This window comes from Muntiacus reevesi, chromosome 2, assembly GCF_963930625.1.
Source record: "Muntiacus reevesi chromosome 2, mMunRee1.1, whole genome shotgun sequence".
NCBI lineage: Eukaryota > Metazoa > Chordata > Mammalia > Artiodactyla > Cervidae > Muntiacus > Muntiacus reevesi.
In genome coordinates, this window is record NC_089250.1 from 93,677,093 (window position 1) to 93,701,047 (window position 23,955).

Here is a 23,955-nt window from a genome sequence, read left to right on the forward strand (position 1 = left end):
TTGAGGATGCTGCTGCTCCCATGCCCTCTTAGTAAACATAAAGAGAATATATATATGTGTATAAACACGTTTATATGTGTAATGTGTATTTATAATATTCACAAATAACCTCTCATATCTATTTCCCCATCAATCTATGTGCTAAAAACTATGAGACCACAATGATAACTCTAATTTTAATTCAGTACCATAGCGTTTATTCTAGTTTTCTTTCTCTTCTATAAATTTATTTATTGACTGTGCTGGATCTTTGTTGCTGCATGAGCTTTTCTCTAGTTGTGGTGAGTTGGGGATACTCTTTAGTTCCATTGGCTTCTCGTGTTGCAGAACATGGGCTCTAGAGCACAGGCTCAATAGTTGTGGTGCACAGGCTCTGTGGCACATGGGATCCTCCTGGCTTAGGGATTGAACCTGTGTCTCCTGCATTGGCAGGCGTACTCCTAACCACTGAGCCACAGGGAAGCCTTCTTTATTTATTTGTCTGTGCTGGATCTTAGTTGCAGCACTCTGGATCTTTGATCTTTGTTGCAGCATGCAGGCATCTTTTTTTTTTTTTTCTTTTTGTTGCATGTGGGATCTAGTTCCCTGACCAGGGATTGAACTCAGGTCCCCTCCATTGGGAGTGCAGAGTCTTAGCCACTGGGCCACCAGGGAAATCCTTTTTAGTAAAGTTTGATGAAAGAAACTGGACAGGAAAGTCCATCTTTCCCTGATAATGTATCAAAACATCCCTTGCTGTCACATTACCGTTTGCCAACTGCTAAGAATGACAGCTGCCAAATGGTGTACAGGAATGTGTTTAAATGCCCATGGGATGTAGTAAATTACACTAGTATAGAGCCATTCTATTTAATCTTTCAAAGCATTTTCAAAGTTGTCCTCTTCTTTGATCCTCACAACAACTGTGAAATAAGTTGAATTAGTAGCTCTAGCTTTGCTTTACACAGAAGTAAATAGGGCCCAGAGAGACTAAATGTTTACCCAAGACCACATAGCTAATGTTTGGCCAAATTTGGGCTAGAATTCAGGTCTCCAGCCATTTAAACTTGAGCTAGTTCCTGGTGGGTCAGACGGTAAAGAATCTGCCACAATACGGGAGACCCAGGTTTCATCCGTGGGTTGGAAAGATTCCCTGGAGGAGGGAATGGCAACCCATTCCATTAATTTTGCCTGGAGAATCCTATGGGCAGAGGAGCCTGGTGGGTTACAGTCCATGGGATCGCAAACGGTTGGACACAACTGATGACTAGCACTTACTTCCTCTTTGGCTCTCAGGGGCTGGCACTGAAGGGAAATGGGAGATAAGATGGAGGGTGAAGCTTTCCGGACCTGGCTAAGGAGAAGGCGCCATCATGGGAGTTGACATCCGCCACAACAAGGACCGAAAGGTTCGACGCAAGGAGCCCAAGAGCCAGGACATTTACCTGAGGCTGTTGGTCAAGATGTACATGTTCCTGGCCAGACGGACCAACTCCACCTTCAATCAGGTTGTCCTAAAGAGGTTGTTTATGAGCCGCACCAACCGGCCACCGCTCTCCTTTCCCGGATGATCCGGAAGATGAAACTTCCTGGCCGGGAAGGCAAAGCAGCTGTGGTCGTGGGAACTGTGACTGATGATGTTCGTGTCCAGGAGGTGCCCAAACTGAAGGCGTGTGCTCTGCGAGTGAGCAGCCGCGCCCGGAGTCGCATCCTCAAGGCCGGGGGCAAGATCCTCACCTTCGACCAGCTGGCCCTGGACTCCCCCAAGGGCTGCGGCACCGTCCTCCTCTCGGGTCCTCGCAAGGGCCGAGAGGCGTACAGGCATTTCGGCAAGGCCCCAGGAACCCCGCATAGCCACGCCAAACCCTACGTCCGCTCCAAGGGCCGGAAGTTCGAGCGCGCCAGAGGCCGTCGAGCCAGCCGTCGCTACAAAAACTAACCTGAGAGTCTACCTTGTTATTAAAAAGATTTTGGATGCTAAAAAAAAAGATGGAGGGTGAATAATTAGGGATCTGAGCCTTCCACCTTTCTCACAGTTCTGCTACTGTCCCTTTATGTGTTACCATTCCAGATAATTTTTCCTTTGGAAAATATCTCTGCTGTTGATTACAACATGAATCTACTAGTCTGTAAGCTCATACTTGCTTTCTGGCACTACGTGATGCTTCGGTTTTACTTTGTACATTCCTTACCGTAGACTTGGTATCACCCATTTCACCAAGGAGTTCTGGTTCCTTTTGATGGGGAATGAGATTTAGAATACAGTGGCAGGGCTCTAGGTAAGCTCATTGTTTCTTACTGTTTTGGGGGACAGTACTAGGAAATTGCTTTTTAAAAAATCCTGGGTTTTTATCAGTATGTCTAATTCAAGTCTAATGCCACAATATATCTTATTTTAAAATGCTTTTTCTTTAATACTTTTATTATGTTTCAAAAGTATTTATTTATTTATTTGGTTGTGCTGAGTCTTAGTTGTGGCATGCAGAATCTAGTTTCCTGACCAGGGATCAATCCCAGGGCGCCCTCCCTGCATTGGGAGTGCAGGGTCTTAGCCACTGGACCACCAGGGAAGTCCCCCAATGTTTCTCATCTTCTCCCATTCCATTTTTGTATTACCCACTTCGCCCACTGTGAACACCCTACTTCCCAAATGACACTGCAAATAGTGATTACTCATTTTCTTTATCCTGCAGTGCACACGAAACAGTATTAGAACAATACCACAGCACAACAGAACAGTACCCTAGAGCAATAGAACAGTACCCTTATTCAAAACAAAACTGCTAAATAGAGTTCAAATTTTCTTTGTGATTCTTTAACATTAGACCATGTAATAATAAGTGTGAACAGTCAGATAATTGTGTTCCAAATTTACTTGAATTAGTTATTTTTCTTGTGTGGTTAAGAGTTCCATCCCTTAACAGCAGTTGATTTATAGGTACAGCCATTTATTTTTGTTTGTGTTCCCTTTTAGAGTTTGGATTTTAAAAATCCATTTTGATTTAACTTAAAAATATAATATTTACATGTTTTACAGGTGAATATATATATTTACTCAGAGAAGTCCTGATTGTGGTTTCTTCACTCAGCTTCCAACTGTTCCATTTCATATGGATAATCATTTTCATCTGTTTTCTATCTTTGCTTCTGTATATATATATATGCTTTTTCTTCTTTCTTATAAAGATGGTAGCATACTTCATACCCACTTTATTGTTTCTAGCTTTGGCCCAGACTGTAGAGTCTGCATGCAATGTAGGAGACTTGGGTTCAATCCCTGGGTTGGGAAGATCCCTTGGATAAGGGAATGCAACCCACTCCAGTATTCTTGCCTGGAGAATCCCACGGACAGAGGAGCCTGGTAGACTACAGTCCATGGGGTCACAAAGAGTTGGGCACGACTAAGAGACTAACACTTCACTGTAAATTTTTAAGAATATGTTTGAATTTATCAACTTATAACTTTAGTACTTTCTGTCTCTTGTTTAAGAATCCCTTATCTTCCCATGAAAATGTTCTACTATGTTATCCTTTAAATTTTTAAAGTTTTGCCTTTTTCATTTGTCTTTAATCAGTCTAGAATTGATTTAACATGTGGTCTGAGGGAGCTATCCATTCTTTTTTTGCTGTTGTTTATTTATTTTTTAGTCCCTTATACTTTGTTGAGTAGTCTGTTTTTTACCCACTGATCTTTAATGTCATTTTATTGCATGTTTGCTCACTTTCATGGGTTTGCTTCTGGACTTTTTTTTTTTTTTTCTGTTTTACTTGTCATGTCATCTGTTCCTGAGAAAAATCTCTTATTTTTAAATTTCAGACATATTTTTTCACTCTAGTATTTCTATTTAAAAAAATAGTTATTGTTTCTTTGCTGGAGGATTTGCTACTACTCATTCATTTGAATGTGTTTCTTCTATGTTCTTGAGAATACTGATAATAAAATCTTTGCTAATTCTGACAACTGACCAGTCAGTCTCCAGTGATTGCCTTTTCTCTTGAATATACATCACATTGTTATAGTTCTCTATATGTCTAGCAATTTTGAATTATATCCTGGATACCATAAGGATATTTTTGTAGTCTCTGAATTCTGTTATATTCCTCTGAGAGTGTTGATTTGGCAGGCAATTCACTTTGCTGACCTCTAAATCCTAAGTCTATCTCCCATGTAGGTGAAATCTGTGTTTATCTCCTATAGCCTTAGCAGTGCCTCTTAAGAGTCTGCTCCACACATGCACAGTTCAGGGGTCAGTCAGAGATTTGGGGGAAAATTTATAAACGGAATTTGAGACTTTCCTTTTTTGGCTCTCTTCTTTCTTAGATTTCTCCCCTCATTTTTTAGCTATTGTTTTTGCCCACACTCTGTTCTTTGGTTTTTCAAGCCATGAAGATTACAGGCTTCTATTTGAGTTTCAACCAACTAATGCCTTCCCTTGAATACAAATCCATTTGAAAATGGAAAACTCACCCGGTTCTGTTACCCTCATCTAAGTGTAGATTCCTCTCCAGGTTCTGCCTGCTTCTCATTGCTTTTCAGTTCTTTCAGGAAGTTGTCTTTTATATTTATTCTAGGATTTTAGTTGTTGTTGGAGAAGGAAATGGCAACCCACTCTAATATTCTTGCCCGGAAAATCCCATGGACGGAGGAGCCTGGTAAGCTACAGTCCATGGGGTCCCAAAGAGTCGGACACGACTGAGCAACTTCACTTTCTTTCTTTTAGTTGTTGTATGTGTAGGCTTAGTCTGATAGGAGCTACTCAATCATTATTGGGAGCAGAGTACTCATACTATTTTTTTATTTTGACTGTTAATTAAACTTATAACTTGTATAACAATTCCCCTCACTTTTGTCTAATTCTTCAAAAATGTGTTAGCTATTCTGGTGCAGAACCAGAAGTCTTGCCTAGTACACAATTCTACCTCCCAAGTGTAAGTGGAAGGACTTCAGAATTAGTCACACCAAAAAAGGGATATGTGAAATATAATAGAGGAAGTTTATGCTTTGCACATGCATCTCTAATGTCAGGGATGATGACAACCTTAGGCACAGACATGATATTCAAGCGCATGTCTGCTGCATTGGAGGAAGGTCATTTAATCATCAGGACAGAATATCTGAGGACAATAAGTGTTTCAGTTGAATGCAGAAAAACCTGGGAAGTCTGCAAATGGAAATGAGTGTTATTTAGTAGGAGGCTATGTCAGGAGTCAGGGGGACTGAGAAGCTGAACAAAAGCAGTATCAGTGAGAATGCAGAAAGGGACCAGATTTTAAAGAGAATTAAGAAGTGGTAAACTTTGTTTTCAGTGATATGGTGTTGAAGGAAATATTGATAAGGATTAGAAACATTTTCTTCACCCAAATCGCAGCATGCATCAACTCTTACTGGGCTTACATGTGTAATAGCATTCTATAAAGTCTAGAAAAAGAGGAAAAAATCATTCCAAATTCCAGTATTCTTATGAAATTCATATCCTTATGAAGTCTCTTATTCAGAAACAAAGGTGTATTTTTTCATATATGTAATCATGCCCCATGTTGGTTGTCCTTGATACATCATAATTTTTATTATTTCCATCATTTGAGTGAATAAGAAATTTCATTTTGCTGGTCTTCATAATTGCATTGTTTTTAATGTCTGCACAAAGTATTCCATTATTTCAAACACCCCAACTTCTAAACCATTATTCAATTTTTTGGACATTTATATTGCCACTAACACTACTATAAATAATGCTCCATGGGAGTTCCTGGTGATCCAGTGGTTAGGATTCCATGCTTCCAATGCCTGGAGCCCAAGTTTGATTCCTGGTTGGGGAACTAGCCAAAAAAAAAAAAAAAAAAGCTCCGTGAACATGTTTATGTATATAATTAGTTTTTCCCTTTCCTGGGAGATAGATTATCAGCAGTAGACATCTGTAGTAGAATAGATACATTTAGTATTGGTTTGGCTTCCCTGGTGGCTCAGATGGTAAAGAATCCGCCTCCAATGCGGGAGACCTGGGTTCGATCCCTGGGTTGGGAAGATCCCTTGGAGGAGGGCATGGCAACCCACTCCAATATTCTTGCCTGGAGAATCCCATGGACAGAGGAGCCTGGCGGGCTACGGTCCATAGGGTTGCAAAGAGTCAGACACAACTGTAGCGACTTAGCATGCACACTTGTATCTTAATATTTACTCACTAGAACCCTGACATTACAAAGTTCTTAGAATATATGTGTGAGTATCCTTATATTCCAGATCATTACTAAGATAAGGGACTTTGCATGTTGATGGTTGTAGCATGTAGCATAGCGCCTATTATTAGACTTGTAAGAGCTTCATTTTGAATGAATAAATAAATGATTAGTTCAGTTGTCTCTTGAGAAGAGTTTCAACCCTTTTCTCACCATCTAGATGCAGCTTGATTTCAGTGTACCTGATGATATTGATGAAGTCTGGAGAGCCATGTAGATAGTTACTCTTGTGATCTGGATTTTACGGAAGTATGGAATGTTGCCCTGAGAACACAATCTGGAACAGATTCTGTCTGGAATTTTTACTTGTGCTTCTTAGATCACTCACTACAGACCCAAGTCTTTCCAGAGCTCCCCTTTGGAAAGAAAAAAAAAAGATCTTTTCTGGAATAAAACTCCCATTTCTACCTCAGTGGGACAGGTCTTTGCAGGACAGGCTAAACTTGGGCCAGAAAGTTTGGATATCTTGGCTCAATTCTCTCTTGGGCTTCAGAAAACAACTGGGTTTATGCTCAACTTAAACTGGATCACTGTTTTTATTTTGTTGTTGATGCTTCCTGCCCCTATTTTTTTTTTTTTTTTTTTGAGGGTAAATGGTAGGAAGCAATTTTGTTTCAGATCAATGTGTAAAAAAGAAGTTTGGTTTGGGATTCAGGTAATCCGAATCGTGAGGTTTCCCCAGGTAGCTCAGTGGTAAAGAATCCGCCTGCCAATGCAGGAGACACAGCTTTAATCCCTGGATCAGGAAGATCCCCTGGAGGAGGAAATGGCAATCCACTCCAGTATTCCTGCCTGGAGAATCCCATGGACAGAGGAGCCTGGTGGGCTACAGTCCATAGGGTCACAAAGAGTTGGACATGAATGAGCACAATCAGAATCATAAACTTATGGAATGGAAAAATGACTTCTGTCAAAGTCATTTATCTTTTACTAAAAATAACAATAACTACTGATGGCACTTTGTGCCAAGCCTTGTTCTATTAATTGCACTTTTCTACATGACTTCACTTAATTTAGTCATCACAGCAACATAGGATTCTATGAAGTAGGTTTGAAGTAGGTTTTATGATTTACACTCTGTAAATTATGAAAATGATGCTTAAAGATCTTTTTTTAAAAAATTGAAGTAGATTTACAGTGTTGTGCTAATTTCTGCTGTATAACAAAGTGACTCAGTTACATACATATATATGTGCTTTTTAATGTTCTTTTGCATTATGGTTCATCCCAAGATATTGAATATAGTTCCCTGTGCTTAAAGATATTAAGTCACCTTTTAATAAATACATGAACGTGTAGAGTTAGGATTCAGAGATAGTTCTGGTTGCTACCAATGTCCGTGCTTGTATATCCATTTGCAAAGCACTTTCATGTCAATTCTACTCTAATCCACAGCTGCATCATGAGGAAGAAGACCATGATTAGTCCTGTGAGGCAGAGGTGGAGACAGAGAGTCAGAGATCGTGTTCTTTGCCATCCAAGTTCTCACAGGAAAGAGTGATAAGAGCCAGGCAGTACATGTGGACTGTCTGGTTCCTCATCCCATATCCTTTTCACTGTTCCCCCTGGAGACCTCTTTGAATCTTCACATTATAATTGAGGAAACAGGGGTCCAGAATATTGCAGTGATTTACCAAGGTCATACAGCTGGCCAGTAAACTTAAGACTAGAGTCCAGATTTTGTGCCTTCCAAACTGGTGTCTTTTTTATTGCGTCTACATGGGAAACAAAACCTAGTTGTTAAAGACTACTCAATGTGAATTATATTTTAAACCAGAAAAGACATTAACATAGACCCTCCAGTGCAGAGATCTTTACCATGTAATTTTCTTTGGGTTCAAATGTCCTCCATCATTTGAGGTACCTAGTTGATCTGTTAATCATCAAATATATAATGAATGACCAATTTAAATGTGCTTAGCATCGGGACAAGCCCCTGAGTGGGGTCTCCATGGTCAGTCTATGAAAAGTCTCAGGATTAGCAGTTCTCCCTCCTGCAGTGTAGACCTCAAAGGAGCCAAAGTAAATAGAATTTTCCGCTTCAACAGCTGTATTTATTTTGGGCTGTTTCTCCACCTACAACACCCATTTGCTGTCCTCAGAGCTTCTGAACCTGTTTATTTTCAGCCTCCCAGAGGCAGCCAGCTGTTATGTTCTTGTGTCATGGCAGAGGGAAGTCTTCTGGAAGGAAACAGGCCACTTTCAAAGCTTAAAGGAAATAATCCAAAGGCGAGTTTACCAACTGAGCCTATTTCCTAAGCAAGACACCAACCCTGCTCTCAAATATCTTATTCAAGTAGCTTTACAAGAAATAATTGGAGATAGAACTTGAGCATTGAAAACTACACAATGAAATAAAAAGAACTAAGGAACATTAAAAACTCAGATTTTAAGTGATATCAAGTGAATGTGACTGAACTGTCTCCTAGTCATTGTGTGTGTGTGTATGTGTGTGTGTGTGTGTGTGTGTGTGTGTGTGTGTTTAGTTGCTCAGTCATGTCTAACTCTCTGCGACTCAGAGAAATATTAAGCTGGCCAAAAAGTTTGTTTGGGTTTTTCTGTAAGATGTAATGGATGAACTTTTTGGCCAACCCAGTATTTTGTTTGGGCTATAAGTTTGTTTCTGTGTATGGTGTTTTGCTTTTTTTAAATTTGTTTTTTTATTGAAGGATAATTACTTTATAGGATTGTATTGTTTTCTGTCAAATCTCAAGATGAATCAGCCATAGGTATCCATATATCCCCTCCCTTTTGAACCTTCCTCCCATCTCCAACCCCATCCCACCCCTCTAGATTGAGAGACAGCCCCTGTTTGAGTTTCCTGAGCCGTACAGCAAATTCCCGTTGGCTATCTATTTTACATATGGTAATATAAGTTTCCATGTTATTCTTTCCATACATCTCACCCTCTCCTCCCCTCTCCCCATGTCCATAAGTCTGTTGTCTATGTCTGTTTCTCCATTGCTGTCCTATAAATAAATTCTTCAGTACCATTTTTCTAGATTCCATATATATGTATTAGAATATGATATTTATCTTTCTCTTTCTGACTCACTTCACTCTGTATGATAGGTCCTAGGTTAATCCACCTCTTCAGAACTGACTTAAATGAGTTCCTTTTTATGGCTGAGTAATATTCCATTATGTGTATGTACCATTGGTCTATATTTCTGTTTTTGTGCCACTACCATACTGTCTTGATGACTGTAGCTTTGTAGTATAATCTGAAGTCAGGAAAGTTGATTCTGCCAGCTCCATTCTTCTTTCTTAGGACTGCTTTGTCTATTTGGAGTCTTTTGTGTTTTCATATGAATTGTGAAATTTTTTGTTCTAGTTCTGTGAAAAATGCCATTGATAATTTGATAGAGATCACATTGTATCTGTAGATTGCATTTGGTAGTATAGTCATTTTCACAATATTGATTCTTCCTACCCAGGAACATGGAATATCTCTCCATCTGTTTATGTCGTCTTTGATTTCTTTCATTACTGTCTTATAATTTTCTGTGTACAGTTCTTTTGTCTCCTTAGGTAAGTTTATTCCTAGATATTTAATTCTTTTTGTTGCAATGGTGAATGGGATTGATTCCTAATTCTCTTTCTGATTTTTCATTGTTAGTATATAGAAATGCAAGTGATTTCTGTGTATTGATTTTGTATCCTGCAACTTTGCTAAATTCACTGATTAGCTCTAGTAATTTTCTGATCCTATCTTTAGGGGTTTCTATGTACAGTATCATGTCATCTGCAAATAGGGAGAGCTTTACTTCTTTTTTTCTGATCTAGATTCCTTTTGTTTCTTTTTCTACTCTGATTACTGTAGCTAGGACTTCCAAAACTATGTTGAATACTAGTGGTGAAAGTGGACACCCTTGTCTTGTTCCTGATCTTAGGGGGAATGCTTTCCGTTTTCACCATTGAGAATAATGTTTGCTGTAGGCTTATCATATATGGCCTTAACTATGTTGAGGTAGGTTCCTTCTCTGCCTATTTTTTGAAGTGTTTTAATCATAAATGGGTGCTGAATTTTGTCAAAGGCTTTTTCTGCATCTGTTGAGATGATCATGTGGTTTTTATCTTTTAATTTGTTAATATGGTGTATCACATTGATTGATTTGCATATATTGAAGAATCCTTGGATTCCTGGAATAAACCCAAGTTGATCATGGTGTATGAGCTTTTTGATGTGTTGTTGAACTCTGTTTGCTAAAATTTTGTTGAGGATTTTTGCATTTATGTTCATCAGTGATATTGGCCTATAGTTTTCTTTTTTGTGTTTGTCTTTGTCTGGTTTTGGTACCAGGGTGATGGTGGCCTTGTCGAATGAGTTTGGAAATGTTCCTTCCTCTGCAACTGTTTGAAAAGTTTTGGAAGGATAGACATTAGCTCTTCTCTAAATATTTGATAGAAATCTTCTGTGAAGCCATCTGGTCCTGGGGTTTGGTTTTTGGGAGATTTTTTTTTTATCATAGCTTCAATTTCAGTGCGTGTAATTGGGTTGTTCATAATTTTTATTTCTTCCCGGTTCAGTCTTGGAAGATTGAACTTTTCTAAGAATCTGTCCATTTCTTCCAGGTTATCCATTTCATTGCCATATAGTTATTCATAATAGTCTCTTATAATTATTTGTATTTCTGCATTGTCTGTTGTAACCTCTCCTTTTTCATTTCTAACTTTGTTGATTTGATTCTTCTCTCTTTTTTTCTTGGTGAGTCTGGCTAAAGGTTTGTCAATTTTGTTTATCTTCTCAAAGAACCAGCTTTTATTTTTGTTAATCTTTACTATTGTTTTTTTTCATTTCTTTTTCATTTATTTCTGCTCAGATCTTTATGATTTCTTTCCTTCTACTATTTTTTTTGTTCTTCTTTTTCCAGTTGTTTTAGGTGTAAAGTTAGTTTGTCTATTCAATATTTTTCTTATTTCTTGAGGTAGGATTGTATTGCTTCCTCTTAGAACTGCTTTTGCTGTATCCCATAGATTATGAGTTGTTGTGTTTTCATTGTCATTTGTTTCTAGAAATTTTTTGATTTCTCTTATGATTTCTTCAGTAATGTGTTGGTTATTTAGAAATGTGTTGTTTAATCTCCATGTGTTTGTGTTTCTTTTAGTTTTTTTTCTTGTAATTGATATCTAGTCTCATAGCCTTGTGGTTGGAGAAGATGCTTGATATGATTTCAGTTTTCTTAAATTTACTGAGGTTTGATTTGTGACTCAAGATGTGGTCTCTCCTGGAGAATGTTCCATGTGCATTTGAGAAGAAGGTGTATTCTTCTGCAGTTGGATGGAATGTCCTGAAGATGTTAATGAGATTCATCTCATTTAATGTATCATTTAAGACTTGTATTTCTTTATTAATTTTCTGTTTTGATGATCTGTCCACTGGTGTGAGTGGAGTGTTAAAGTCTCCTAATATTATTGTGTTACTGTCAATTTCTCCTTTTATGTCTGTTAGTGTGGTGAAAGTTAGTGAAAGTTGCTCAGTCATATCTGACTCTTTGCAACCCCATGGACTATACATAAGTCCATGGAGTTCTCCAGGCCAGAATACTGGAGTGGTAGCCTTTCCCTTCTCCAGGGAATCTTCCCAACCCAGGGATCGAACCCAGGTCTCCTGCACTGCAGGTGAATTCTTTACCAGCTGAGCTACAAGAGAAGCCCTTATGTCTTATGTCTGTTAGTGTTTTTCTTATGTATTGAGGTACTCCTATGTTGGGTGCATAGATATTTACAATTGTTATGTCCTCCTCTTGGACTGATCCCTTGATCATTATGTAGTGTCCTTCCTTATCTTTTGTAATCTTGTTTATTTTAAGGTCTATTTTGTCTGATATGAGGATTGCTACTCCAGCTTTTTTTGGCTTCCCATTTGCATGGAATATATTTTTCCATCCTCTCACTTTCAGTTTATATGTGTCTTGAGGTCTGAACTGGGTTTCTTGTAGACAGCATATATATGGGTCTTGTTTTTGTATCTATTCAGCCACTCTGTATCTTTTGGTTGGAGCATTTAATCTATTTGCATTTAAAGTAATTATTGATAAGGAGATCTAACCAGTCTATACTAAAGGAAATCAGTACTGAATATTCATTGGAAGGATTGATGCTGAAGCTGAAACTGCAATACTTTGGCCACCTGATGCAAAGAACTGACTCATTTGAAAAGATCTGGGAAAGACTAAAGGCAAGAGGAGAAGGGGACAACAGAGGATGAGATGGTTGAATGGCATCATCGACTTAATGCATATGAGTTTGAGTAAACTCCGGGAGTTGGTAATGGACAGGGAAACCTGGGGTGCAACAGTCCCTGGGATCACAAAGAATCAGACATGACTGAGAGACTGAACTGAATTGTTGTTCCTATTGCCATTTTCTTAATTGTTTGGGACTGATTTTGTAGATCTTTTTTCTTTTCTTATATTTCTTGACTATATAAGTCCCTTTAACACTTATTGTAAAGTTGGTTTGGTGGTACTGAATTCTCTTAGCTTTTGCTTGTCTGAAAAGCTTTTTATTTCTCCATCAATTTTGAATGAGATCCTTGCCAGGTACTGTAATCTTGGTTGTAGATTTTTCCCTTTCAGTGCTTTAAATATATCCTGCCATTCATTCCCTTCTGGCCTGAAGAGTTTCTGCTGAAAGATCAACTGTTAAATGTATATTTGTCTCTATATGTTTATTTTTTAATTCTTCTAGGTCTTTGTTAATTGACTGTTGCATTTTCTCCCTTTTGTTTTCAAGGTTTTTGATCATCTTTACTATCATTATTCTGAATTCCTAGGAAATAGGTAGTTTGCCTGTTTCCTCTTCATTTATTTGGACTTCTGTGTTTCTAGTTTGCTTCTTCATTTGTATAGTATTTCTCTGCCTTTTCATTATTATTATTTTTTTACTTATTGTGTTGGAGGTCTCCTTTTCCCAGGCTTCAAGGTTGAATTCTTTCTTCTTTTTGGTTTCTGCCCTCCTCAGGTTGGTCCAGTAGTTTGTGTAAGCTTTGTATAGGGTGAGATTTGTGCAGAGTTTTTGTTTATTTGTTTTTCCTCTGATGGGCAAGGCTGAGTGAGGTGGCAATCCTATCTGTTGGTGATTGGGTTTGTATTTTTGTTTTGTTTGTTGTTTAGATGAGGTGTCCTGCGCAGGGTACTACTGGTGGTTGGGTGATGCCGGATCTTATATTCAAGTGGTTTCCTTTGTGTGAGTTCTCAGTATTTGATACTCCCTAGGGTTAGTTCTCTGGTAGTCTGGGGTCTTAGAGTCAGTGCTCCCACTCCAAAGGCACAGGGATTGATCTCTTTCTATCCTCTGTTTCCACCTGGGTATTGAAGTCTGCTTTGATATCCGAATGCTGAGTCTGATCAGGGAAGCTGTAAGTTCCACTTGCATGAATTCTCTGAGCAGTTTCCTGTTACCGAGGTCAAGCTCTCTCTGCTCACTACACAAGAGGCCGATGAATCCGAGGTGTTGAAGCAAGGAATACAACTTTACTCAGAAAGCTGGCTGACCAAGAAGATGGCAAACTAATGTCTCAGAGTAACCATCTTACTGGAGACTGGATGCCAGATTCTGTGTATGGTTGTTTTTTAGTGAGCCAGTATTTAAAACTTAAGAGCATTTACCTAAAAACTCTGATTCCTGACTCCTTTTGAAAAAAAAAGAAGACCTACTAATATGTATTTGTCGTCTTGTGGGGTAACTGTGGGCTGGAGAGGTGGGTATGTTAGGTGAAACACATACTCCTCAGTTTGCCACAATTCTTAGCTATAATGTGACAAGCCCTGTGGTAGTTATGATAGCTCATAAACTACTCACAGAAGACACAGCTAGATAGGTATTATACTTCCTATTTTATAAATGGGAAAACTGAGGCTCAGAAACGTTATATGGTAAGCACAAAGTCACCTACCTAGTGACAGCTAGAATTCCAACCTGTAGCTGCCTGAGTTTGTCCCCTCTAGATGCTGCCTCCCGGAGAACTAGGAAGTGATAAAGCTTGGTCTTGAATTCAGAGTGACTCCAAGCCTAACTTCCAATCTCAAATCTCATACTACATCAGAGGCATAAATCCTGCTATATGCAAAGGAAGCAAGCAAATATCCCATGAAGAATCAAGAAGAAAAGAACCATTCCTACAGGGAAATGACTTAAATGTCCAGGAATACATTCTGGAGATGTGTGGATGTGTGTGTGGTCAGTCATGTCCAACTCTTGGCAACCCCCTGGACTATAGCCCACCAGGCTCCTCTGTCCATGGAGGCTTCCTGGCAAGAATACTGGAGCGGGTCGGTCACCATAGGCCTTAAATTATAAATAGGCCAGACTATCACCATACAATTGACCTGTGCTTCTTGGGTTGATTGAAAGTTTTGGCCATTAACAGCATACTGCGCTACAAGAAAACACCATTAGGCATTTTTATGGGAAAGACTGAATCCTGTGAAGAAGCTAAATAAAGAGTACAAATTCCAAATGACCTGGGCAGAGTAAACTGCCTATAAATACATGGCTGCACAGTATGTGGGATCTCAGTTCCCTGACCAGGGATTGAACCCCTGCAACAGATACACTGGGAGCTCAAAGTCTTAACCACTGGACTGTGAGGAAAGTCCCTGGACAGAGTAAAGAAGCAGTAAGGCCTATATTCTAGGCCTTGAAGGGCAGACCTAGGCCCATCATCTTCTGGAAGTGGACACCAAAGGCTGGACCTCAAGGAGATTGATGCCCTATGTCAAAATAAAATTCATCACTCTGCTTAAAACTTATCCTGGGTAGTAGAAATACAAAAGATTTGAATATCAGTTTTTCTGTTTTATATTTTTTTAAAAAGTTCCCATAAGTTGCAAAGCTTGGAATCAAGTCCAGGGCTTCTTGGGTTTTATCTACTGTATGCCACCTTCCAGAAAACAGGTGGTAAAGAGGGGAGGGGGAGGTATTCTACGTAGGGGGATACTGTGTTTGGAAATTTCAGATTCTGTTTGGATAGATAAGGAAATAGAATAGTGGAGGTTGAAGCCCATGACCACAATTAGCAGCTTTATCACTTACCCTGTTATCATAGATTGCAGAGGAGTGACCATACTGTTACCACTTACATGCTGGAGGGCTGTATCACTAATAACCACTCTGCCCTTTTAACTTCGCTTTCCCCAGCCATGGCCATTTAGCTCCACTGCAGGATCCACACTACTCCTGGTTTCTGGATCAGTCCTCTTCATGACCAAGGTGAGTTAGAGGCTGGTGGGTAAACCATAAACCAGCTGTAATGTGAGTAATGCGTAATAGCAGCAACAAAACTCCAAATGAGAGTTACTATAACACTAATAATAGCAGTCACTTCTGACTTATTTCTGCATTTGAAACACTTTGTCAAATAACTTGTATGTTTTAAACCATTTAACTGTTAAATCATCCTGTGAGGTTTATATTGCTGTGCTGTGATTCATCACTTAGTTGTGTCCAACTCTTTGTGACCCCATGGACTGTAGCTCTCCTGGCTCCTCATCAGCTCTCCATGAGATTTCCCAGGCAGGAATACTAAAGTGGGTTGCCATTTCCTTCTGAGGTCTCTATTATGAGGAGATAATTCTCTGAGTGTTTCTTGTTGCATTTCTGAATTTCTTATGAGCAAGATACTGGCTCCACCCTGTTTCAGACTAACTTTTGAAGGAAGTTTGTATAATAAGAAGCCTTGGAAGATAGAGATGTGTCTGCTATCAGAAAAAAGGACAGATGTGTTTATTGATTCATGTTCCTTAAACTCAGGGCTCCTCTTCTGTAACAGAACTTTCTTTGCATCTCCATATGGGAAATGGGACTTGAGGAGCTAGCACAAAAATGCTGATTCTCTGGCTACTGCTGTTGCTGTAAGTCATAAACTGTCCTTTGCCTCTGACCCAGGAATCTTATGTCTTCTACTATCATAAGAAGTAGAAGATAGATAGACTACTATCTTACTATCATAAGATAGTAGTCTTCTACTGTCATATGGCCGGCTGATCTATTAGCTTCAAAGTAGAGCAAATGTCTCAGAGTCTACACAGTCTTTTGAAAGATTTTACTCTTCCCATTTTACAGAATAGAAACTGAGGCTTTAGGAGATGTTTTCAACTGCTCATATTCATTACATCTGATTTTCTCCAGTCTGTTGCCTGGATATTTTACCTTTTAGAGATTAAATCTCCACTTTGAAACATATTTCTGGCACCCACTTCCCAGTTTTATTCTCTTTTCCTGAGATTCTTATCTATCCATCTATTCCAGTGTTTTTTCAGTGCATAATGTCTATGTTGTTCTCATCAGTTTCCTAGGGAAAGAAATCTTCCCTTGAACCCAACTCCCATAACTCATAGTGTTGTAGTGGAAATTAAGTAAAAATAATGGATGTAAAAGCACTTAATACAAATGATTCTCAAATTTTAGGTGGATCTGAAATATTGGGATTTAATATTTTTTATTTTTTGGCGATAGCATCTGGCATGTGGTATCTTAGTTTTCTGAGCAGGGATTGAACCCTCGCCCTCTGCAGTGGAAGCATGGAGTCTTAAGCACTGGACCACCAGGGAAGTCCTTGGAATATTTCTCTCAAAATCCAGAAGCCCAGATCCCATCCCAAGAGATTCTGAATCAGTAGATCTAGGTTAAAGTAAAAAACTGAATATTTCCATGATCTTAGTCCTTGCTTACCTCTTGTCCTATTGTCCTCTTGCGCTTTATATTCTAGCAGCTGTGAGCTGTGTGTCATTCTTTCTACTCCTACTCTTCCATACTCTGTGGCCCTTTTTCTTCTCTACCTACAAGAGCTAACCCCTCCTCATCCTTTAGCTCAAGTGTCACCTTCTTTAGAAAGCCTTCCTCCTCTAGAGATGAAGGGATATCCTTTCTCCATTCTCCCAAAGTTTGCTGTTGTGTACCTCTGTCATTTACTTGTGCCTTTATTAAGGTTATGTGTTATTAACCTTAAGGTTATTAAGGTTAATAAGGTTAAGGTTATTATATTATATATTATATTATGTATATTATATTATATTTTTATATTATATATAATATATTATTATGATATATTATATATTATATTATATATTTATATTATATAATTATATTATATATTAAGGTTAAGGTTATTAAGGTTATTTTTACCACCAGACTATCAACTCCTTGAGGGCAGGTAATTTTTCCTGTTAATTTTATATTTTATATGGAAAGCCTTTTATGGAATAGTATAGGTTTGCAATTCTGGCTCACAATAGGCATTGGGCTTTGAAATCAATTTTTGTTGAATGAATTAAAGCATGAATTGATGGTAGAATGAATGAAGCCTTTTGTCTGCAGAAAATTTTCAATATAAAATCCTATTAATGATATTACTCTTCATTTTCTTAAGTACATTCATTTCATGTGATGTAAGACCAGATATATGAAGAGAGAGCAAGAAGTTGAATTTTAAAAAAATTTGAATTTTAGCATGTAGAGAGAGTAAAAATAATATAGCCTCGTCTCCTCAATTTTTTCTTTTCCATTATTTTCTTTTGTTACAGGATATTAAATATAATTCCCTGTGCTATGTAGTAGAACCTTGTTCTTTATCCATTCTACATGTCCTGTATTGGCAGTCAGGTTCTTTACCACTAGTGCCCCCTGGAAAACCCATATATGTAATGATTTGCATCTGCTAATCCTGAACTTCCAATCTTTCCCTCCCCAATCCTCTCTTCCCCTTGGTGACCACAAGTCTGTTCCTATATTTGTGAGTCTATTTCTGTTTCTTGCTGTGCTGTGCTTACTTACTCAGTTGTGTCCGACTCTTTGCGACCCCACGGACTGTAGCCTGCCAGGCTCCTCTGTCCATGGGATTCTCCAGTCAAGAATACTGGAGTGCGTTGCCATGCCCTCCTCCAGGGAATCTTCCTTACCCAGGGATTGAACCCAGGTCTCCCGCATTGCAGGCGGATTCGTGACCATCTATTTCTTAGGTATGTTCATTTGTGTTGTATTTTAGATTCCACATATAAGTCATATCATATAGTATTTGTTGTTCTCTTTCTGACTTACTTCATTTAATATGATAATCTCTAGGTCCATCCATGTTGCTGCAGATGGCATTATTTCATTCTTTTTTAAGTGAATAGGATTCCATTGTAGATATATATGTTTTACATTTATCCATTCATCTGTTGATGGATATTTAGGTTGTTTCCATGTCTTGGCTATTGTAAATAGTGCTGCAATGAACATTAGGGTGCACATATCTTTTTGAATTCCAGATATAAGCCCAGGAGTTGGATTGCTGGATTATATGGTATTCTATTTTTAGTTTTTTGAGGAACCTCCATACTGTTCTCCATGTTGGCTGCACCAATTTACATTCCCACCAACAGTGTAAGAGGGTTCCGTTTTCTCTACACACTCTCCAGCATATGTTATTAATATTTGTAGACTTTTTAATGGTGGCCAGTCTAGCTGGTATGAGGTGATATCTCATTGTAATTTTGATTTTCATTTCTCTAATTATTAGTGATGATGAGTATATTTTCATGTGTCTGTTGCTGGCTTCCTCATTTTACTGAGAAGGAAACTGAGATTAGTGAGAATAAGAATAATATCACACATCTTCTTGGTGATAAAGTGAGCTTGGAAGCTTCATTTCTGGTTTTTCAGTCTTAAGCTCTCTAGACTAATCATGGTCCCTCCCTTCCACTAAGTTATGGTCCTACCCAAGGCCCAGTTAAGACTTTCACCATCCTGGCTTTTTTTAAACAATCTGGTATTGATAATACTATTATTTCACATATGAGTAATTTATACACCATGTTTTCTTTACATAAATTTGCTTTCTCTGATGTATACTCAGTATTGGGGGTGTTTTTAAAACTTTTATTGCGTTTATCCTTGATGTTTAATTAGATTTTTGTTTCTATATCCTGTGAATCAAATTTGCCTCCTCCTCTTGACAGACTAGTTTTCACCTAATAGATTTTTCTAGAGAAACACCTCTTTCAGTAGTATTTCTCTGTCGATGGAATTCTCCAGGCAAGAATACTGGAGTGGGGTGCCATGCCCCCCTCCAGGGGATCTTTCCAATCCAGGGATCGAACCCAGGTCTCCTACATTGCAGGTGGATTCTTTACCATCTGACCCAGGGAGTCAGTAGTATTTAGGGGAGGAAAATATGATATGTTAAAATATAAGTCTCCTTGTTTTCCCAGATTCATCCAAAATACAATCATCTCCATCTGTGTTTCTTCTCTCACTTTTATAATCAGATGTGGAAAATATTTAACATCCCATTGAGTCCTCCAGTTTCAATCAGTACACCTGATAAATTGCATGGGGCTTAAAAAAAAAACTGCATGGGGCTATTTGATTTGCCCTGCAATGGAAACCTTTATCTTTGCCCGGAGGCCTGACTGTAGTTTAGTAAAAGAAAGGCCCTTTGAGTAGGTCTTGTGAAATATGGGGTCCCAACCAGGTCTATGAATAATTTATTAGGCAAGGATCTTGTTTCTGTTTTTGAAATACTATTCTGGAGACCATTAGGGCTAGACCTGTGCAGTAGTCACAAAGTTCTTCTTGAGTTCCAGCTAGAAATATGCAGAAAATTATTGTTGCTACAACTGCTCAAACATATGTCTAGGTTCAGGGCAATCTGTTAACTTCTTGAGTTGCATCCAAAAGTTTCCAATTATCAACAAATGATGGCATACCAGCCTGATTACTCCTGATGTATTCCAGTCAAGGATTCCAAGTAACCATAGTTGTGTGGGCGTATGCGGTTTGAAATAACAGAAATCAGTGAAAATTTCAAGTAAACACAGATCGGAGATCATTTACATATCACAACCAGACAAATGTATCCCACTGAGCTGAGTGTGCTTTCAACAGGAAGCAGGAATTTTTGGGCCATCTCCCAATCTCTGACTCTCAGCGGTTATAAAATATTTGAGATACATTTTGTTTCCAGTTTTGCAACAGACTTCTCCAACAGCTTATTTGCTTCATGTGTCAACAAACTTGAAAAACTAGCCTCTTACATAAGATAATGAGAAATGTGAAAAGCCATTGTTGGTGACCTGGTTCCCCCAAAACTTGGGCAAAGATATTGCAGACCGTGACTTGGAAGCAGCCTTATCTTGATGGGCCTTCAATTCCTAGATAACTCTTACTCTTTGGAATAAATTGGCTTGGGATCTTTTTAAAGGATGTTTATATTTAGTGACTCTGTACGCCAAAAAATAGCAGAGTAAGAAGGGGAAAAGAGGCCTTTGCATCGTTCCAGGAAAATAGTTGCTGCCTACTTTGGAGGGAAATCATCCCCGGGGTGAGACCACAGGGAGGTCCCTGAGAGCAGAATTCTGACCGCCCAGGTCCGGTGACCACACTCAATGTTTTTTTTTTTTTTTTAATCTGTTCAGACATTAGCAGAAACTACCAAGCCTGTCTGTGAAAGTGGCAAAAATTCAAGCTTGATCTTCCCGAAATGCTGCTCAGATCAAGTCGCCAAAGTTTTACCGATCCTTTATCGTGTATAGTAAAATTTAAGTGCAGATTCCTCAGTCTAGCTCTCAGTGTGTGCTCAGTCGGTTCTGACTCTTTTGTGACACCCTGGACTGTAGCCCACCAGGCTCCTCTGTCCATGGGATATTTCAAGCAAGAATACTGAAGTGGGTTGCCATTTCCTTCTCCAGGGGATCTTCTGACCCAAGGGTTGAACCTGCGTGTCCTGCACTGGCAGGTGGATCCTTTAGCACTGAGCCACCTGGGAAGCCCCAGTATCTTCAACTCTTAGTATCTTCCCCAATAATTTTTCAATTTATCTTCCATTAATCATACAGATAGATTCTAACAGAACTAGATTACTGACTAGTCCATGAATTATCCCCTATCTTTTCTATTTTGTTGTCTTTATTCATGTGGTGTGACAAATACTATGGATATTGTACAGTTATGGTTTTCTCTGTTTTTTTAAAATTAATTTTTATTGGAGTATAGTTGCTTTCAGTATGGTTATTAACTTTAGTATTAGTGGAGTGCTGTGTGCCAGGTATTATGTGATGACTGTCCATGCATTGTCATATTTAATTCTCATTATGTTCTGGACAAAGAGTTGCTAATTAATTGTTTAAGGTCACAGGACCTGCAAGTGACAGAGTAAGGATTTGATCCTTTCATGTCATATGTCTGACATGAGAGCCCTCATTATACTGCATCTGGACTTCCATAAAAAAATCATATTTCTGAGAGAGTTCATTTTATCTACCATTTAAAAAATAACATGTAATTTTATTTGTTTTTTGTTGTTTTTAATCTTTATTTATTATTTAAAATTTATTTTTATTTTAACACCAAAAACATTTTGTATTGGGCTATGGCTGATACAGGACTTTGTGGTGGTGCTGGTGTTAAAGAACCCACTTGCCGATTCAGGAGATGTAAGAGACACAGGTTCGATCCCTGAGTCAGGATGATCCTCTGGAGAAGGGCACGGCAAACCATTCCAGTATTCTTGCCTGGAGAATCCCATGGACAGGAGCCTGGTGGGTTGTAGTTCACTGGGTCACAGAGAGTGGGACACAAATGAAGCAACTTAGCATGCGTACATAGCCAATATAGCAATGTTGTGGTAGTTTCAGGTGAACAGCATAATTTTATTCATTAAATATCCTTTACAATGCATTTTTGAGGTGGCAGAAACGTAAAGGAAAACTTAATCATCAGAAAAGACAACGAAAAGTTAATCCAAAGCATCAGTGCTATCACTTAGCTGAATGGCTATACAGTGAAATACTTCCATAATATTAACAAATTTTTTTGGAGAATAGTTGATTTACAATGTTGTTTTAGTTTCAGGTATACAGCAAAGTCAATCAGTTATACATTCTCTACCATTTTTTCCCAGCTGCACTTGATCTTAGTTGTGGCAATGTGGGATCTAGTTCCCTGACCAGAATTGGAACCCAGGCCTCCAACATTGGGAGCACAGTCTTCACCACTGGACCACCAGGGAAGTCCCCATTCTCTACCATTTTAAAAAATAATCACCTTGCAATCATTCTGACTCCCTCCCGAACTACACTGTGAGAGTGGGGATCATGACTTTCTATTTTCTGTATTCTTTGCAACACCAAGGTCTTGCATAGAGTAGGTCTTCATTTGGTCTAGGCAACTCTCTGATTATCTGGAGATCAGATTCTGAAAAGGAAAGCAGACTAGACCAAAAAGGGGGAGTTTGGTGAGGTTGATCTCTGCACCCCAGTTTCTCTCTCTGCTCCTCTTTTCTGTATCAGAACTGGAAGGCTGGGGCTTCCCTGGTGGTCCAGTGGTTTAGAATCTGCCTTGCAATGCAGGGGATGTGAGTTCAATCCCTAGTCCTGGAACTATTAGGTTGGTGCAAAAGTAACCTCGGTTTTGCGTTGTTGAATTTTGCTGTTTAATATTGCAATACATTTTAAAATTGATTATGAGGGATTCCCTGGTGGCCCAGTGGTTAGGACTCTGCAGTTTCACTGCTGAGGGCCCAGGTTCAATCCCTGGTCAGGGAACTAAAATTGATTATGTTATACACCATTTTCATGTGCATTTCTTTCTTTTTTTTGATAATTATTACTTGCTATTTATTTTATGTTTATTTTAGACTATTAGAAATAATGTTAGACAAAAAGCAAATTTGAGTGATTTTTTAATTCAAGTTCAAAATGGGTCAGAAAGCAGCGGAGACAACTCGCTACACCAACAACACTCAGGAACTCTTAATGAACGTACAGTGCAGCGGTGGTTCAAGAAGTTTTTCAGAGGAAACGAGAGCCTTGAATATGAGGAGCACAGTGGCTGGCCATCGGAAGTTGACAATGACCAATTGAAAGGACCATCGAGGCTGATCCTCTTACAACTACATGAGAAATTGCCAAAGAACTCAGTGTCAACCATTCTACGGTCATTCAGCATTTGAAGCAAATAGAAAAGATGAAAAAGCTCAATAAGTGGGTGTTTCATAAGCTGACCGCAGACCAAAAAAATCGTTTTGAAGTGTTGCCTTCTCTTATTGTGCTCAACAACTGTGAACCATTTCTAGATCGGATTGTGATGTGTGACACAAAGTGGATTTTATATGACGACTGACGATGACCAGCTCAGTGGTTGGACCAAGAAGAAGATCCAAAGCACATCCCAAAGTCAAACTTGCACCCAAAAAACTCATAGTCATCACTTGGTCTGCTGCCCGTCTGACCCACTATAGCTTTCTGAATCCTGGTGAAACCATCACATTTGAGAAGTATGCTCACCAAATCAAAGAGATGCACCAAAAACTGCAACACCTGCAGCCTGCATTGGTCAACAGAAAGGGCCCCAATTCTTCTCCACGACAATGCCCAGCCACAGGTCTCACAACCGAAGCTTCAGAAGTTGATTGAATTGGACTACAAAGTTTTGCATCATCCTCTGTATTCACCTGACCTCTCGTCAACTTACTACCACGTCTTCAAGCATCTCGACAACTTTTTGTATGCAAAATGCTTCCACAAACAGCAAGATGCAGAAAATGCTTTTCAAGAGTTCATTGATCCCGAAGCATGGATATTTACACTACAGTAATAAACAAACTTATTTCTCATTGACAAAAATGTGTTGATTGTAATGGTTCCTATTTTGATTAATAAAGATGTGTTTGAGCCTAGTTATAATGATTTAAAATTTACAGTCTGAAACTGCAATTACTTTTGTACCAACCTAATAAGATCCCACATGCCATGG

General features: G+C 38.8%; 1 protein-coding gene, 1 non-coding gene and 1 pseudogene across 2 annotated transcripts in view; all 3 read left to right on the plus strand.

The window, feature by feature from the left end:
* The window catches only part of BICC1 (BicC family RNA binding protein 1), a 477,034-nt gene that overhangs the window by 47,205 nt on the left and 405,874 nt on the right, over positions 1-23,955 (plus strand). The gene's annotated exons all lie outside the window — the stretch shown is intronic.
* On the plus strand, positions 1,306-1,967 carry LOC136159782 (large ribosomal subunit protein eL18 pseudogene; annotated as a pseudogene).
* Positions 22,673-22,745, plus strand: TRNAE-UUC (transfer RNA glutamic acid (anticodon UUC)). The gene has a single exon. It is a non-coding gene; the product is annotated as a tRNA-Glu (tRNA).